This window comes from Euprymna scolopes, chromosome 21 (genome assembly GCF_053919585.1).
Source record: "Euprymna scolopes isolate OS-2025 chromosome 21, ASM5391958v1, whole genome shotgun sequence".
Lineage (NCBI taxonomy): Eukaryota > Metazoa > Mollusca > Cephalopoda > Sepiida > Sepiolidae > Euprymna > Euprymna scolopes.
In genome coordinates, this window is record NC_136502.1 from 113550659 (window position 1) to 113568980 (window position 18322).

At 34.1% G+C, this 18322-nt stretch overlaps 1 protein-coding gene across 1 annotated transcript in view; it reads right to left on the bottom strand.

The window, feature by feature from the left end:
- The window catches only part of LOC145242980 (protocadherin beta-15-like), a 631746-nt gene extending 613957 nt beyond the window's left edge, over positions 1 to 17789 (bottom strand). The window contains exon 1 of the mRNA XM_080106093.1: positions 14834 to 17789. The gene's annotated coding sequence lies outside the window, so the exon portion shown is untranslated. The remainder of the gene's footprint in view (positions 1 to 14833) is intronic.
- Between the last annotated feature and the right edge of the window lie 533 nt (positions 17790 to 18322).

Consider the following 18322-nt stretch of genomic DNA (forward strand, 5'->3'; position numbering starts at 1 on the left):
CAAGCGATTTTGACCAAAGTTAACACCTTACACAGCCTAACATCACAAATGCATTTGAGAAGTTTTATTACCACACAAGCTGAAAAGCTCAACATATAAAATCAACAGTAGGTTCTTTGATATGATAATGGCGCATTCAAAATGAAGGTTTCAGTTCAAAGCACAATTTCACAATGATACTTGACCTTTTCATTTTAAACTTAGATTCAAACTATTATCATTGCACAAGCAATAAGGCCAGGCATATAAAATCAACAGTAGGTTCTTTGATATGACGAGGGATGCGTTTGACATTAATGTTCGTGTTCAGAGCACAACTGAAGCATGATACTTGACTTTTGCATGTTAAACTTTAATGCAAGCCATTAAATATAAAATAATTTTATAAAATCAACAGTAGGTTCTCTACAATGCAATGTAGACTACAATATATTGTGAACTTAGTCACTGTGAGAGGCATATGAAGTTTCCTCCAGGTGCATCACGATGAGCCCCCAATCAGAGCATGCAATCAATCGATTTAACAGAAAAATGGGTGCTTTTATCGATTTCGATGACAATAAAAATATGATAGTGTGGAATATTTGTTGATCGTCATTCAATCCCGGGCAACGTCGAGTCACTCTGCTAGTCTATAAATAATGGCTTCACTTAAAGTTTAAAATGTTAAAGTCAAGTATCATGGTTCAATTGTGCCTTAAAAATCAGCATTCATTTCAAATCCGAACCTGTCTTATAAGTAGGGCTATGACAACAGCATATTTTTTTCATTGTTTTGACTCGAGTATATACCCGACACAGACACAATCAACTAAGAACCACATCATTCTATATAAAAACATGTAAGATACCAATGGATATATACCCGAGAATCAAACCAAGGAAAAGAATATGCTCTTGCCACAGCCCTTCTTATAAGGGAATCTACAGTTGATTTTATAAGCTGTGCCTTTCTGCTTGTGCGATGATAAAACTGCTCAAATACACTTGTGATGTTAAGCTATTTAATCAAAATCGGACTTCCTTCTTTAATCGATTTTTCGGTTATTCATTCTTCATATTTATCGGAGACATTCTGATACAAAACCTAAGAACACTCCGAGACACATTAAGTATCTGTGTGAAATTTCAAAAGAAAATCGGCCGTTTAGGAGTTCATCGGGAACAAACACACGCATGCAAAGTTCGTTTTATATTATAGTAGAGATATATAAAAATGCCTTTGTCTCTGAATGTGTGTGTGTGTTCGTGCAGAACGATCTCTACCAAACTACTTTGTCAAATTTTGGTCTACAGATTTGAACCTTGATATATAAGTCTTTTTTTGTTTTTTTTTTAAATCAAATTTTTTTCTTTTAAATTTTATTTAAACTTTATTACACGAAAAATAGCTTCGTTTATTGAATTATTTTTTTTGTTTAATATGGAGGAAAAAAAAACTTTGAATATAACGATGAAGCGCTAATTTGATGCTGAATCACCCCCTCCCCCTTCCACATGCTGAATTCACTCGGCCACACGAATAATCAGCTACGCCGGATGAGTCAAGCCAAAACGGCCAAAAATGGCTGAAACATACCAAACCAATTCTATGATATTCAACGATTAAAAATAGAATGAACACGTTGGTTTATTTACGAAAAGAATGAGGCAAGAAATCCATCACCATAGGTGGCTGGAAGTTATGTAAATTTACAGAGTCAGACAGGAAGTCAAAGACAAATAATGTCTGCAGGGCGAGAAAATAAATGGCTAATGTGGCAAGATGCAGTTTTGACTGGCGTTCGTTGATGACATACTTATAAAGCAACTATATTGTTGTTAAAACACGTACATATACATCTATATATAAAGTAATTACTGTTTGTTAATTAAATCCTCTTAGAATTTAGAAACAAACCCCGAGCAAATATACATGCACTCACACACACACACACACACATATATATATATATATATATATATATATATATATATATATATATATATATGGCGATTGATGCGTATATAAAAACGACAAACAACCACAAAATTCGCGTATAAGCCTGAAGAGTCCTAGAGTAGATGAAACGCGGAATATTCAGTGTAGCTTAATCGCCATATATATTTTATAACTTACTAACTAGCTCTACCTACATATTGAGCAATTTTGAAGTAAATACTTAAAGTTTATGCATAAATTTTTACTTTCGTATATTAATTTTATGTGAGTAAATTAAGTAGTTATATATATATATATATATATATGCCATTAGCGTATTAAGCGACGCTCTTTGTGCAAACAAATCGAGCGGAGATATTTGGACGATGTCAAAACATCGTTAAATTTGTTACCCTCACAGCAGCAGCCGTATAGCGTAATGGCGAAAAGCCTTGACTGTCATTTAGGCAGTCGGGTTTCGATCTTGGCTTGAAGCAGTTGCCTGTCTAGCCGCACCGATGAGCTGTGAAACAGCGAAACAGTACTGTATGTGGAGGAATATATATATATATATATATATATATATATATATATATATATGTGTGTGTGTGTGTGTTAATCATTTACTTGAAACATACTCAGTTTGTATATACACCAATCATAATAGATTAAAGAATCTTTCCCATAAATGAAATTTTCTATATAAATTTTGCAAATTCTGAAAAAAGTCCAAGCTCAATAATTGCATTTTTATTGTTCCAGAGCATATATATTGTAATATAATTTTTCAAGCTCCAAATATCAAGTTTTCTCGGTTTGCCATTTATTACTTTTCAAAAGATATCTATTACAATATTGTTTCCTATTGCGACTAACAAGTCTGCAAAATTATGTTATTGCTGCATATTTAGTCACGTACTCATCAGATGTTTACCTTAAAAACACTTATCTAAACACTATTGTGGACAACTTATATGATTCATGTAACCGAAACACTGCCGTTTCTTCTCATTTCGAAGTGCATATATATATATATAACTACTTCATTTATTCACATAAATTTAATATACGAAAGTATAGATTTATGCGTAAACTTTAAGTATTTACTTCAAAAGTGCTCAATACGTAGGTAGAGCTAGTTAGTAATTTATAAAATATATATGGTGATTAAGCTACACTGAATATTCTGCGTTTCATCCAACTATAGGATTCATCAGGCTTATGCGCATAAGCCTGAGGAATCCTATAGTTGGATGAAACGCAGAATATTCAGTGTAGCTTAATCGCCATATATATTTTATAAATTACTATATATATATATATATATATATATATATATATATATATATATATATAGTGTTGGGACGATTCCAATATAATTACCGATATATATATATGTCAGTTCTTGCCTAAAGCAAGAAAACTGATTAGAAAACTAGAAATGATTTGAATAGGTTTGAAAATTATAGGAAAAGAAATGAAATGTTAATAAGTTGTTCAAGATTTGGGAAAAGTACACTAGGAAATGCCGAGTGTGCCTTGAAGAGGTTAAAGGCTATAAATTTCTTAAAACTTATTTCAATACATGTCATTGTTTTTGCAGTGGTCAGTGTACTTTCGTAGTACAACGCAAGTCAAGGTTCCAACCTCGACAATTATTCCCACAGAAACTAGGCCATTTCCGAGGCCTTTTTTCTGTTCGATTGATGCAGAATGTTTTGTATAGCCCTAGGAGGTCCACCCTACCAGACTTTGCCTCCTGGCTTTTGGGAGGAGCAAGTTTATCGCTTGTTGTCTAAGGCTCCCTCACCAGGGAATACCGACGGAATTACTCAGACTTATTTTTGCAGGGCCAGAATACTCCTCCTCTTAGAGCATTGTCCCATTTTCCCAGCTTCCGACCTTGTGTCACATCCTCTCATGGTGGGAGAGTGGTAAATACTGGTCACTTTTTTTGCAGCTCCTCTCATCCAATCAATGGTGAGCACATTTTTGGGCCCCACCCTAAAAATTTGAATATTATAAAATATACAAAGTGCGAATAAAAAGGTTATATATAGCCTTATTTATTGGGCGAAGGAGGATGTTGAGTCCTTCAATCTTGGGTATTCATTGTCAATCTGTTTTTTTCAAGTTGTTTGTATCCAATGCAGAGCCTAAAAACAATACCAATTCTTAACTGAGTTTAACAATAACGATAGCCTCACTAATAATGTGCAGTGCGCACACACACCTTTGACCTACTTTAATGAGTTCTGGCTAGACAATATTAGATTTAATGTTAGTTCAGTTTTCGCTGCACAAAATTTTAAGATAAGGTCTCCACATTCAGATCAACTTTATTTCTTGCAGGACACGATGCAAAATAAACACCATTGGAGAGAAATGATACGAGAATGATAGAGTGATATAACCACATTGTAGAACTATTATATAGCGAAACTGTCTGTGGATGACTATGGTAGCTTCCTTCAGTCTTGACAGACTATGGACACCCACTGTAAGGGTGCCTGCACGTGGAATTTATGTGGTAAGAGTTCCGCCATCTCCAACCAAGCCACACCTGAGTCGGCGCGGTTAAATACCAGGATTGATTCAGGATTAGAAACAATGCCGAGATAAGCAGAGAGCACATACAGCACCTAACTTCGGTGATCTGAAATGTTAATAAGGTGTTCAAGATTTGAAGAAAGTACACTTGGAAATGCTGAGTGTGCCTTGAAGAAGTTAAAGACTATAAATTTGGATGACTATATAACCCCCCCCCATACACTCATTGATAATGTTATTGTCTACTACTACTTTAGCATAATGCAAAGCTCTTTGCAAATAAAAACAAATGGAGCACTGTGAGAGTTGTGGTCAACATTTGTAGAAAGGATTGCAAGATATTATTACTTGCACCAATCCTGTGGCTTGTTGGGTAGAGCTACTGTCCATCAACTCAATGGTTGTTGCTTCGATCACGGGCTTGGGATGGATGCTTGTCTGGCCACACTGAACCACTATGATACAAGGAAACAGCCGGTCTGTAGATGACTATAAAATACTCTCATTCTCGGATTGAACACTATATTGCCTGCTACTGCTTTAATGTAAATGTAAAGCTCTTTGTAAATAAGAACAAAATGAAGCACTGTGGCATACAACATGATCATATTTGACACACCGGTTCCGGTCAGATCACTGAAGTTAAGCAATGATGAGCCTTGTCAGTACCAGATGGGTGACCATTTGAGACTTGCAGGTGCTGTATGTGTTCCCAGCTTATTTCGGCAGTGTTTCCAGTTGTCCTGAACTTTTCCTTGCCACTGGACTCGAGCAGTGCCGATTCAGGAGAGATATGGTTGGTGATTGTGCAACCATTGCCTCACAATTACACACACAGCTGCCCCTACAGGGGGTATCCTTTGTCTTTAGGGACTGAACAGAGGTATCGATTGGAGCACTGTGAGAGGCGGTCAATGTTTGTATAAAGTATTGTAATATTATTGCCACCAGTAGTTTATAACTGGCAGCCTGGCATTGCCTGGTCGTACAATATGCTAAAACATGATATTTTCATTTATGCAGATTGAATACAGAAGCAATTCTCTATTGATTATTATATATTATGAGGAATAATTTGCAAATAAATAATAAAAATAATAATGATAACGTCGTTCATCAAATTCCGTCTGTGTTTGTTTACAATATCATGTCAGCTGATATTTGGGCTTGACGATCTTAAAAATAGTCTTTCTTCTCTTATAGATAAAAAAAAGAATGTCCACATGGGAATATTTTGTTACATCATCCAAGGTTACACCGGTGTAACGTAAAATATTCCCCTGTAAAAATTCTATTTTATCTATAAGAGAAATAGACTGTTTTTAAGATCTGATTTTTTCGATTTCTGATACTTATCGGATGAATTTCTGTACGGAACATATCTAAGAACACTACCAGACATATAAATTACCTTTGTGTGTAATTTGAAAAAGATAGGCTCAGCCGTTTCGGAACCTATGAAGAAGCAACTTACATAAAGTGACTTTCATATAATTGTAGATATAATAATGTTGGGGTGATTAATCGGAATCCAAAAAATCGGAAGAGTTGGGGGGGGGGTATCGGAATTATTTTCCGATTCCAAAACAATTCTTTTAATTGTCTTTTTTTTTTTTTTGATTTTGATTGAAGTAAAATATTCCATTGCTGGTAATAATGATAAAATAATAAATATTTATTGATTTTAAATACCAGTAAAACTAAAATCGATAGATCATCCTCCACAAGTGTATTTTGACGTTTAGGAAAATATCTGCGTATTTAACATGTTTTTTTATGAAAATCATGGAAATTAACAATCTTATAGTTAAATAATTAGAGATTTATAAAGAATCAGAATCGGCAATTGTATCGGAATCGTCCCATCACTAATATATATGTTTACAAATAAAACTATTTGAAAACTTTCCTTGTTTTATCTCTTTTCAAAACGTGTCTTCATTATCTTAGATATCATGGACATATCACTTGTTCCGGTGGCCTACTATCGACTTGATAGTTGTTGGTCGATCCCAGGCTTGGGATAGTTGTTGGTCTAGACACAATGAGGAGCTGTGATACAACAAAACTGTCTGTGGATTACATATATATACGCTAGCAAGGAGACCCAGCGTTGCCTAAGATTGAATGATGATCTATGACTGTTTCACACTTCCAATACTCCTATTGGAATTGAAATCGGTAAAATCACCCATTTTTCAATCAAATCAATTGATTGTCTGCTCTAATCGGGGACCCACCATAGTGAACAATGGAAAGGAGTTTTACATGACTTCCCACAGTGACTTAGTTCATAATATATTATAGTCTACATTGCACTGTAGAGAAACTACTGTTGATTTTATAAAATTATTTTGATGGCTTGAATTAAAATGTAAAATACTTAAGTCAAGTATCATGGTTCAATTGTGCCCAAATCAGAAACATTCATCTCAAATGTGCCTCCGTCCAATCAAAAGACCTACTGTTGATTTTATATGCTAGGCCCTTTCTGCTTGTGCGACGATAAAAACTTCTCAAATACACTTGTGATGTTAGGCGAAATACACTTGTGATGTTAGGCGAAATCGAACTGTTCGTGCTTTAATCAGATTTTTTTGATTATCGATTTTCGATACTTATTAGAGGTATCTAATGCAAAACATATCTAAGAACACTTCTAGGCGCACAAAGTACACTTGTGTGAAATTAAAAAAAGAACAAATCGACCCAACCATTTTAGAATCCATAGGGAACTAACTCACAAACACACATGCACAAAGTGCTTTTTATACATAAAGAATATATATATATATATATATATATATATATGCGCATCTGAAAAATAACGAAACTGGCTTCATAAAAATTTTAATTCAATTGCAAACATGTTGCCCCCTTCAAAAGTAATCCCTCACTCAAGTTTAATGCCCTTTCCAATTGTTCTCACATTTATGTTCATTGCTGAAAGGATTCTTCTGAGAAATCCCTTAGTTTGGTGATCCCCTTGAGTTTCGAAAAAAGTCACATGGGGTAAATTGTGCTGAATATGGCGGTTGATCCAATACAATGACATCAGGAACTGTTGGATGCTCAGAGCGTTGTGAGCAGGTTCATTGTCATGGTGAAAAAAGGCAATATAAAATGTCATGTGAACAAAGCATGCAATAGTTGTAGAATGCTGGGATTACAACTATATATTCGGAAGATATATCATGTTAGATGACAACACCATCTACCTACACTCGTTCGCCTATAGCACACACAGCACATTCAGTTTTTCAGACACACCTCGTATTTATCAGTAGAACTTACTCAAGCTAAGTAGAATAGAATGTGCTTTGATTAACTCATAGCACTTGTGCCCCTCAGTGTACATACTCCCGATGAACTTGACAAACGGAAAAATCTCACCCCTTCAATATTGAAGGCCCTAGATATCAGAAAGCTTCCTACTCTAATAATTCCTTTCCTGGCACTGCTAGACTTTGGAACTCCCTCCTTGTTTCTGTAATGTGTATGGTGGCTGTGTGCAAAGTGATGTCACAGTGAAGAAGAATGAAAAAGATATTAAAAAAAAAGAAGAATGTGTGGGCAGACTTAGGATAAGGATCACGTTAGGGATCACGATCACGTTAAAGAGGTGGAAATAAATGTCTGTTGTTTAAACCTGAAACAGCTAGTTGAATTTCTTTCTTGTCTTTGTGGACTTTGTGACGGAGTCTACAACGTGTTGGGTCCAGAGTTCCTACATGTTACCATATGTATCAATGTGCATAATGTTACATTTCCCTGCTTTTCTGACTGTAAGTTTAAATGTAATGCGAACAGAGATTTTGCTGCTTACCTCCCCACAGTCTCTTGTTAGACAATTCCAAATAGAAGCTCCTTATGTCTAAGTAGCAATATCCCTTGTTTTGGGTGATGAGCAAAAAAAAAAAAAAAAAAAAAAAAACATTAGAATGTTCTGCTGTCTCTTTCTCTCTCATATATATATATATATATATAAATACCATAGTACCTTTAACGTACGTATGCGTGTCAAAATTTCCAGATTATAAATTATTCAATCGGGAGATTCTATTTATTAAAAAGGAGGATTTAATGTTTGTAGTACGTTATCACCTATCCTCCTTTTTAATAAATAAGATCTCCCGATCACTGAAGATACAATGTGAAAAAAAAAAAAAAAATGAATAAATAAATAAAAATGATATTGCTTTTAGGCCGTACATACAACTAAAATATACCTTCCTGGGCTTCAAGGATAGTATCTGTCTTGTGTAAAGGTGGTATAATGATATCGTGGGGTTTCAGTTCGCGCCGGGCATCCATACAATAGAAATATGTCACAGACTCCTATAAGGATATTGGAGATAAATCGTAATAACCAGATATATTCTGACACTACATTAACCAGATTACTTAGATAAATAATTTTACCGTTTTAACAAAAGGGCTACAGTAATATCGCAGGTTATCTATTCACGTTGAACGTCCGCAGAATGCCCAGCAGCAATATATTTCATATAAAAGATGCTGCTGTGGAATTTCCACAGGTCTCGCTATTTATTATTATTAAGCTATCGTGGTTGTTCAGAAATTTTGTTATTTACAAAGTGCTAGTGTTATTGGAACAGTCTATCAGGCAAGCGTACGCAGTGTGATGATGTATGAAAGGAAAACCTGGCTATTGAGAGTCGAGGATATGTGTTGCATGGAGAGATCTGATGACGTTAAAGGAAGATTAAATCTTGACCACATAAAGCGACGCGCCCGTGCAGATATGAATATCTTTAAAGAATAGATGAGAGTTTTGGGGTTAGTAGATATAATTTGAGGTAGCAGGTTCAATTCATATGGGAATGCCAAGTGAAAACATAGAAGGCAGTGATAAAGATGGACTTGAAAAAAGGAGGGATAAATAAAGACCTGGCCAGAGATAGGTTAGTTTATAGATATTATAGATGAATATGATGATTGTGGCGAGTTTTAAGGTTTTGAACCGTTTTTAAAAGACCAGATGACCTTATCTTAATTGATGTCCCAAGCCCAGATCTTATACCAGATGAACGACAACATATATAACTAGTTTTGGTATTATTTGGATTCATCGGACTACTGTTCTCATCTTGATGATGAATCCAAATAAATACGAATAAACAATCCTCATCTCAAAAATTCAGAAACGTCATAACTATTTTTGTTTCATTTTATTTTAGTTCAAGTTCTCAGAAATCAAACGGCCCCTTTCCTAGAGGCTAGCACTTGATATCTATATGAAATACATAGATATTCGAATTTTCTATTAAAGTTCTCCTTTACTTATCAAACGTTGAATTAGTAAAGAAATTGCGAACATTATTTCCCTCTCCTCAATTGACCATTTTAATATGTTATAGTATATATCTGTTTATGGTTGCTTAGTTTTACTGGATTCCAGGACAAGAATTCATCTAATCTGGTTGAGTATCCATTTTCATCCTGTTACCTAAAATAATATCGCTTAAAGAAAAAAAAGAAAAAAAAAAGGAAGCCAAGTACGTCCAAGGATGGAGTACTGTTGACCCATCCGAGCAAGAGCTGCTAGAAAGACTTTATCCTGCCTTAACAGAGTTCAAAACAGACTTCGTAGTCTAGTGGAGGATGCCCTTTTCTCTTCCCTGCAGCCTCTTTCCTACAGAAAAGACGTTGCGAGCCTGTCTCTGTTTTATCCTTATTTAATGGCAAGTACTCGTCTAAACTCCAATCTATGGTACCCCCTTGCCAAACTTTCACAAAAAAACACTCGTCTAGCTGAAACCACTGTCAATAATTTCCCCCACTCTTTATCTGTGCCTAAACCTAAACGTAGATTCGATGAAGAAAGCTTCTTTCTTAGAACTGCACGCCTGTGGAACTCTCTTCTGTTTGCCTGTTTTCCAGCTGACTACAATTTGGTTGTCTTCAAGTACAACGTAAACAAATTCTTGATGAACCGTCCCTTTAAGTAATCCAATTCATCAAATTTCTACTACTAACGATTACTATGATATTGTCCCATTGAATGCTGTATACTCAATAACCGTTATCTTCGAGTGGCCTCTGGGCCTTGCTAGTCGTGACTCCTATGTCAACCCCCCCCCCCTATTCCTCATAAAAGCCAATGTTGACTAGCCATAACGAGATCTTATTTTGGGCTACGAATAGCATGTAATTTTGAATGTTTGTTCTACGTGTTTACTCGAAGGGAAAAATATCCTCATGCCAGGTTGTCCTGACAAACCCCTCTACAGAGAGACATCCAACGTAGACCCCCCCCCCCCCAGTACCATGATAAAGCCTCGTATAGAGAGACTTTAGATACTCGAAGGTAGTGTCTAGTAGGCATTCAAGTTCTCTTTTTTTAATTTTTTTTCAATTTCCTTATCATTTTCTTCTAGCTAGGGATGAAGCATCCTACTGGATGTCGGACATTAACCTGCTATCCCATATTTAAACCGAGAGATCTTTTTAAGATTCTAACCATTTCTTTAAGCGCAATTGTTTGTATCTCTGTTGCACTTGGGTTACCGGGCATATTTGCCAGGTATCTGTAGGTGTTTATGTATCTTGAATTTATTGTATACTAATTATATCAATGCATATTTATCAATGGTTTATTCATAAAAAAAAAGAATTAAACTTGTAAACATAAAACAAAAGGCTGAAATATAAAACGGACAACATCCTAGATTGATTAAAAAAAAAAAACAGACAAAAATGAAAAATATTATAAATTTTTTTGTTTATATTCAAAAATGACATATGAAGGGTTTGACACGAAAGCATACATATACATTGAATGTACAAAATATTTTTTTGTTTTATAAAATGAGATTGTTAAAAAAAAATGAGATTGTTAAAAAAATATGAGATGGCTTAACAAACAGATGACATTGGTAAGAAAAAATGTGTGTGTTAAAAAAGATGAGATTGTTAAAATATAAAAATGAGAATTGTGAAAAATAGAAATTAGGATCACTAAGATTTATTTATGCTCTTTGGGGGATCATATATTTTAATTGATAATCTAATTTCAACTTTTATGAAATATATATATATATATATATATATATATATATATATATATGAGAGAGAGAGAGAGAGAGAGATAAAGAGAGAGATTAAATGACTTACTGACAAAATAATTTTCCAACGAAGACTAAAAAAATAAATTAAATTTTTTTTTAATGTTTTCAAGGTTAAAAGAAAACTTCCAAAAATCTGTGTGTGTTTGTTTGTTTCATTTTCCCTTCTTTGCTGTCTCATTTTTTTTTTGTTGTTACTTATATTCTTAGCCAGTATCAATCATATAAAGAAAAATTTAAATCCTCCCCCTGACCATTTTTTTCTCCACATAGATAATTTGTTCAAAAAATATATTACTCCATTAAAAAAAAAAGTTTTGTCTTTAGAAAATCTAGTTAGTTCTAAAAATCACAATAATTACACACATTTTGTTTTTATCTAGTAAAGTATTTAAACCTAAGGATACCAACAAATTCATTTACAATGGAGATATTTTATTGCTTTTATTAGTTTAGCCCCATTTCTTTGAACCGTCTTCTATAAATTTGATATTATATTCTAATTTCAACGTCAAGCAGGGACATGGAATTGAATACAATATTGAATACAATATTGTGGATGAAAAAATATGTTGGCGAAATATTGACTTTAAGATAAATGTTCGCTTGAAGTATTATTTTTTTGTTATGTTTCTGTTAAAAAATAAATAAAAATTTTTTTCTCTCAGTTCGATTTCCAATATGTTTTTTATAATAAAATTAGGAAAATAATATACAAAAAGCAAAACTGGTTAATAATGTTCAGTTATTGAACCAAAACATTCTTTGAATAATGTTTTTGTAATTTATATAAACAATTTATCATCATCTTTTAAAAAAAAAATTTCTCTTCAGCATATTCCATTAAATTAAACTGACTTTTTTTTTTTTTTATTAATTCTTTTTTTTTTTTTTTTTTTTGGTTTCCATATTCCGAATAACGATCTTCACTTCTCTTAGGAAAAAAAAATCGATACATTTTTCAAAACCAGTTAGATTAATCTATCCCTGATGATGAATTTAGAAAGATTGAAAAGTACTCAGACTTACAATAAATATGGCGATTACATCAGCCAGTTCCTGCCAGAAGTGAAAACCATTATTCGGAAGTTGGAAAGGATCAAAAACAGAATAGACAAAAAACATTTTATTTAATGAGATTATATATATTGATTAACCATCCATACCCGTGGTTTCTGGATGTATCTAGAAATCAAACCTATGGGATTGTCCAAGAAACCGCCGGTGTAGATGGCTAATCAACATATCATCATATAGTTTTATAGAGAGAAAAACTAAATTATACTCTTACTAACGTAGTTGAGCACTCTGCGATTATTTTTTCAGATCCACTATACTGCATGGTCAAGCATTGTTTATTCTTGCCCAAATATACCGTTGAACAAGACATTATTTGATCAGTTCAGAATTCTTCTCACAGAAAGTTTGTTAGAAATTTTTTGAAAGAATGGTAATATACATCACACACTTTCATTCTGTCTTCGTTAATGATATATGCTCGCGACAACAAATGGTGTTGAACACTAGATATCTTTAGAAATTTCATGTAACTATTTACAGTAGTTACTTCGACATTGCTCAACACGTAAGTAGAGCTAGGTAGTAAGTTTTGAAGATATATATGGCAGTTAAGCTACACAGAATTTTTAACGTTTCATCTTCGTGAGGATCGTCAGGCTATTTTCAAAACACACACACACATTTATACAGATTCAAATTTAAATCAATTAGAAAATTCTTTAACTCCACACACACAATCCTATATATATTATGTGTGTGTGTGTGTGCGCGCGTGCGGTTGTACGTGTGTATATATGCATATAGTTTAGAAAGAAACACAGAGTGCTCAACTCAGTGATCAAGAGCAATATTTATTTTCAAGTGATATTATACAAAACTAAAGTGGCCAACCCATATTTCAGAAATTACTACCTAGCTCTACTCACGCATTGAGCACTCTTGAAGTAAAGACTGTAAGTTGATACAGAAAATATACTTCCTTATAACATTTCACATAGACACATGAAATAATAACGAGACCAGATAATATATTTAGATAATTTTCCAGGATTCCGTCACCAAACTTAAAAAAAAAAAAATGAATAAAAAAAATAAAATAATAAAATAAAATAAAAAATAAAAAATTGTAAATAATAAAATCCAGCAACTATATAAATACCCGGTCATTATTATTTTTTTTTTTTTAATTTTGCCTTCATTTTTTTTTTTTTTTTTTTTTTTTTTTTAATAAATAAAACCTATAATTGCTTTTGGCTTGTTGTCCTGTTTAGTGCCAACGACCCTGGTGTATAACTCTGTCCCGTGGGGAGGCATTGTAAATAGAAACATGCCCATGCGTGTCCGGGGTACAGACCGACAGACAGGTGAACCAATTGGAGGCGAACGTACCTTTTCTGCTGCGTTGTAGCGGGCAACCTATTTTTTCCGAGCGTTTTTAACGACATTGCGTTCAACGTACGAAGGAAACAGCATCCGAGCAATGAATAACAACTGTTTATTCGTTTAGGAAATTTTACTATCGATATTATCGTCGACGCTAGATAGTGAATTCAATTTAGAATACGGAGGAAGTTCAACTAACGATCCTAACCCGCAAAGCTCGCCGTGATCTCATCGTGAAGACATTGAATACGATGGATATGCGTTAATAAAAATGCGGCGTGCTTTAAATGTGTCAGTTTCCGCGATTCTCGTCAACGTTCAGCGCAGCGAATCATCTGTCTTCGCGGACGTGGGTTTTTAATTACGGAGTCACGTTCAGGCGGATAATTACTATATAATTGATACCTAACTACGTGTAAAATAACAATAAAAATAAATATATACAAGAAAGATGTGATAATCTTAAAGATATTTCTTCTTTTGTGTGTGTGTGTGTGTGTGTGTGTGTGTGTGTGCGTGTGCGTGTCTTTGGAGGAGTGATCCGTAAAAAAAAAAAAAATTGATACTAGGTACGTTGTCTGTTTATTTCTTCGCATCGAGGTAGATATTACTATGCCAAGTTTGAAGGGGGGGGGGATGGATTAGGAAAACAACCACGCGTCACCCGGAACATCTGATCGCAGAAACCCCCTACGTACGCCCATCTTCACCTTCAGCGTGTAAAACTCCCTTAGATGTTTACATGACGATCTTTCAAGTTTTTTTTTTACTCCCTCCCACCTTTTTATAAAGAGGGGAATACAAAAAAGGGGATATTATAGTTTGTTTGTGTTAAAAAAAAAAGTAGGTAAGAGAAGTAGCAAGAACTCACAGTCACTGTTGATACATCCTCTCGAGTCTTTCGTAAGACGTGCTAGAAACGTTTACTACTGCTGTTACTGCTGCTTTTTTTGTATTATGAACCGTAATAGTTTGCGTGTGTGTGTGTGCTTTAGAATGTGTTGGCTGCGCCGTGTGTCGTGTTCGCATTTCAGAAGAGCGTGCGCACACGAGAAAGAGAGAGAGAGAGAGAGAGAGAGAGAGAGAGAATACTGCAGTCTTATAAAGTGTGTTGTGTGTATGATGGCTGTTTAAACCGCCGACCGACCAACTGACTGACTGACTGACGTGCTTCATGCAGTGTGAGGGATGAAGATGTTAAGGTGGGTGTAGAAATGGCAAAAAAAGAAAAAAAAAAGAAAAAAAAACGCTGTCTATTCTTAAAGGAGACGCACAGGCACAATACTTAGTTTTGCGGAGTACAACTTTTTTTTTTTCTATGATGGCAAACATAGAAAACGACGACGTTTCGCTTATAAGAGAATCAATAGTACCCCATGCCGACACGTGAATCGCAATTCAAAGTAGTATTTCTATCTCTAAAAATAATAATAAAAAAACAATAATAATAGTAGATCGTATTCTTCGGATTCTTTTAACTACTATTCTAATCTTAAATGTTTTTGTTTATTTTCACAACGTTTCAGTCGATGTAACCCTCAGCCTTCTTCAGCTATATCTTATCGAACTCGGGAATCTTTCTGTCAAACGCGGGAATCTGCACAAAATTTCGAACGGAACCCTTAATTTAATCCAATTTCAGTTCTGTCATTCAAACTCCAGAAGAGTTTACAACTGAATTTTTATCATATACTGAATTGCACTACGCCACGTGTCCACAAGGAGGTTAAAAGTTCAATCCTCAGTGCGGGCGAAACTCCATATATAATTACGAAATACTTAGGATTTCTACCCGGTCATGGCCGATAGAACGAGAACATACTATTCCGCGGATACATTTAACATGTTTTTACGGTAATGGGGAAAAATTACAATTTTATAGTTAAAAAATATTTAGAAATTTAAAGCGTAACGGAATCAGGAAAAATATTGGAATCGTCCCATCACTAATATATGTCTATTTTTGGTTTTGTTGTAAAAAATCTTTCATACGCTTAGCTTTTTCTGTTTGTGTCATTATCAACCTGAATAGTTGAACGTATCGCACAATCAGGCTTGTTAATCTAAATGTCTGGCTAAGCGTGGTCGATAATTTTGTTAAAGCATTTAAGTGATACTGCAGGCCAAACGGAGTCTATGACAGTGTAATGTGCTAAGCAGGTGAGACTTGATAGCTACGAGTAACTCAGAAGAAAACACTGAAATAAAGATACAGATTTTTGCACGCAAGATAACCAACATGTAAAACAGGAAACAATTGCCAGGACTCATGCAAAATCTTTATGAAATGATCAACGTTTCGTCCCTATTGCAGAGGACATCTTCAGGATATTAAAAGGAAAAATGCAAAAAAGAAAACGATCATAGCCCATATGAAAATGAAAAAGGAAACAGTGTTAGAATCCTACCCATATCGGGAAGGAAACTATGTGTGTGTATATATACTCTCTCTCTCTCTCTCTCTCTCTCTCTCTCTCTCTCTCTCTCTCTCGTGTGTGTGTGTGAATAATTAATCGGAATTAGAATTAGGAAAATCAGAACTTTTCGGGGTATCGGGAGTGGAAAAATTTGTGTGTGTGTTTTTTTTTTTTTTTTTTTTTTTTTACATAGGCGTCACCACTTATCAAGGCCGATCGGCCACTCAAGGATAAGGGTTAAAGAGTGTGCAGTAGTCAAAAGGACAATATAGTAATCGATAGTAATGGAAGTTCGGTAAATTTGTTAACTTAAGTGGAACGGCTCATCAGAAAACTGTTCACGTTGGACTTGAAGACAACCATATTATAGACAGCTGGAAAGCAGGAAAACGGAAGACAATTCCGATACCAAAACCGATTCCTTTAATTATCTTCTTTTTATTTGATTTTGTTTTTTTAAAAAAATCTTCAACTGCTGGTAGTAATAATAAAATAATCAATATTTATTGATTTAAACATCCAGTAAAACTAAAATCTATTGATCACCCCCTACACACACACACACACACACACACACACACACACACACACACACACACCGGTTTTTACGTTTGAGAAAATAGATGCATATTTAAGATGTGTTTTTACGGTAATCAAGAGAAACTATTTTATAATTAGATATTTAGAGATTAAAAGAAAAAATCGGAATCGGTAATTCTATCGGAACCGGAAATTAAGTACGGAATCAGTAATTGTAGTGGAATCGAGAAAAATATTGCAATCGTCCCATCACTAATATATATAAGTGAGAATGTGTGTGTGTGTGTGTGTGAGGACACTTCTCAACCTATATACTCAATGAATTTTTTTATCTACAGACTTGAAATTGGGTATATAGGGTATTCAGACACGTAGAAAGCTTTTAAATTTCGTTGCATCTGGAAAAAGAGCTGTTAAGGGGTCAAAGTTGAAAAGAATTGGTATGTAGAGGGTCATCGAATGCCTGAATGATTCATGTGACAGATTACGTATGTTAAGAATAAGTATGCTTGAAAACACTTTCAAAAGAGCATGTTAAGCTGGCCTAATGGTTATCGTACTTGATAAGGAAGGCACATAGACGCCCAACATAAACCTATCAAGAAGTGGCAATCATATATATTTAGCGTCCAAAACACTAAACGGAAAATTGTTAAATTTTATGGTCGTTTAAAAAAAACCCAAGAAAACTAAATTTGCGCAAGATCTTGTAATGTATGTGTAGGTTTCCAATTTCGGTTATAAACAAATGAATATCGACTAAAGAGAGCTTGATATAGGTATTAAAAACGGTTGGAACCCGACGGTACCGATAACTCATCTAAACTTTCTGAAAATAAAAAATATAAATAATACGCTCTTATTTTTGGAATTTTTTTCTTTATAATACAGCACTTTGCTGCAATTCTTTTTCCAAAAATATAACTAAGCGTATATATATATATATATATATATATATATATATATATATATATATATATATATATTAAATAAAATTTATGTTTATGTCTCGGATGTAGAGTGAAAAGCACATCTTATTTTTCTTTTATTAATATTATTGGAATCTTTTCTTTTTCCTTGCACATTTTCGTGAATTATTCCATGGATTTCTGCCTTTGGATAATTATGGACCATCTTCTTCCAATTACGGGATTTCTTTGGATTTTACTTGTGCAAATGGAAAATCTTTTAACTTTCTTGAAGTTTTACATTTGGATTTTACCGTCACTGGATTTTTTTATCTTCCACCAGACTATCCATTCATGTGTAATCACCTTTTTCTTCACCATATTCCCTCTGCTTCACACTTTTTTTTTTGTTTTCAAGTAAGATCTTTGACTTACTTGTTGTTTCATCAAATACTTTTGCATGCAAAATCCGATCCTGCATTTTGCTAATTCCTA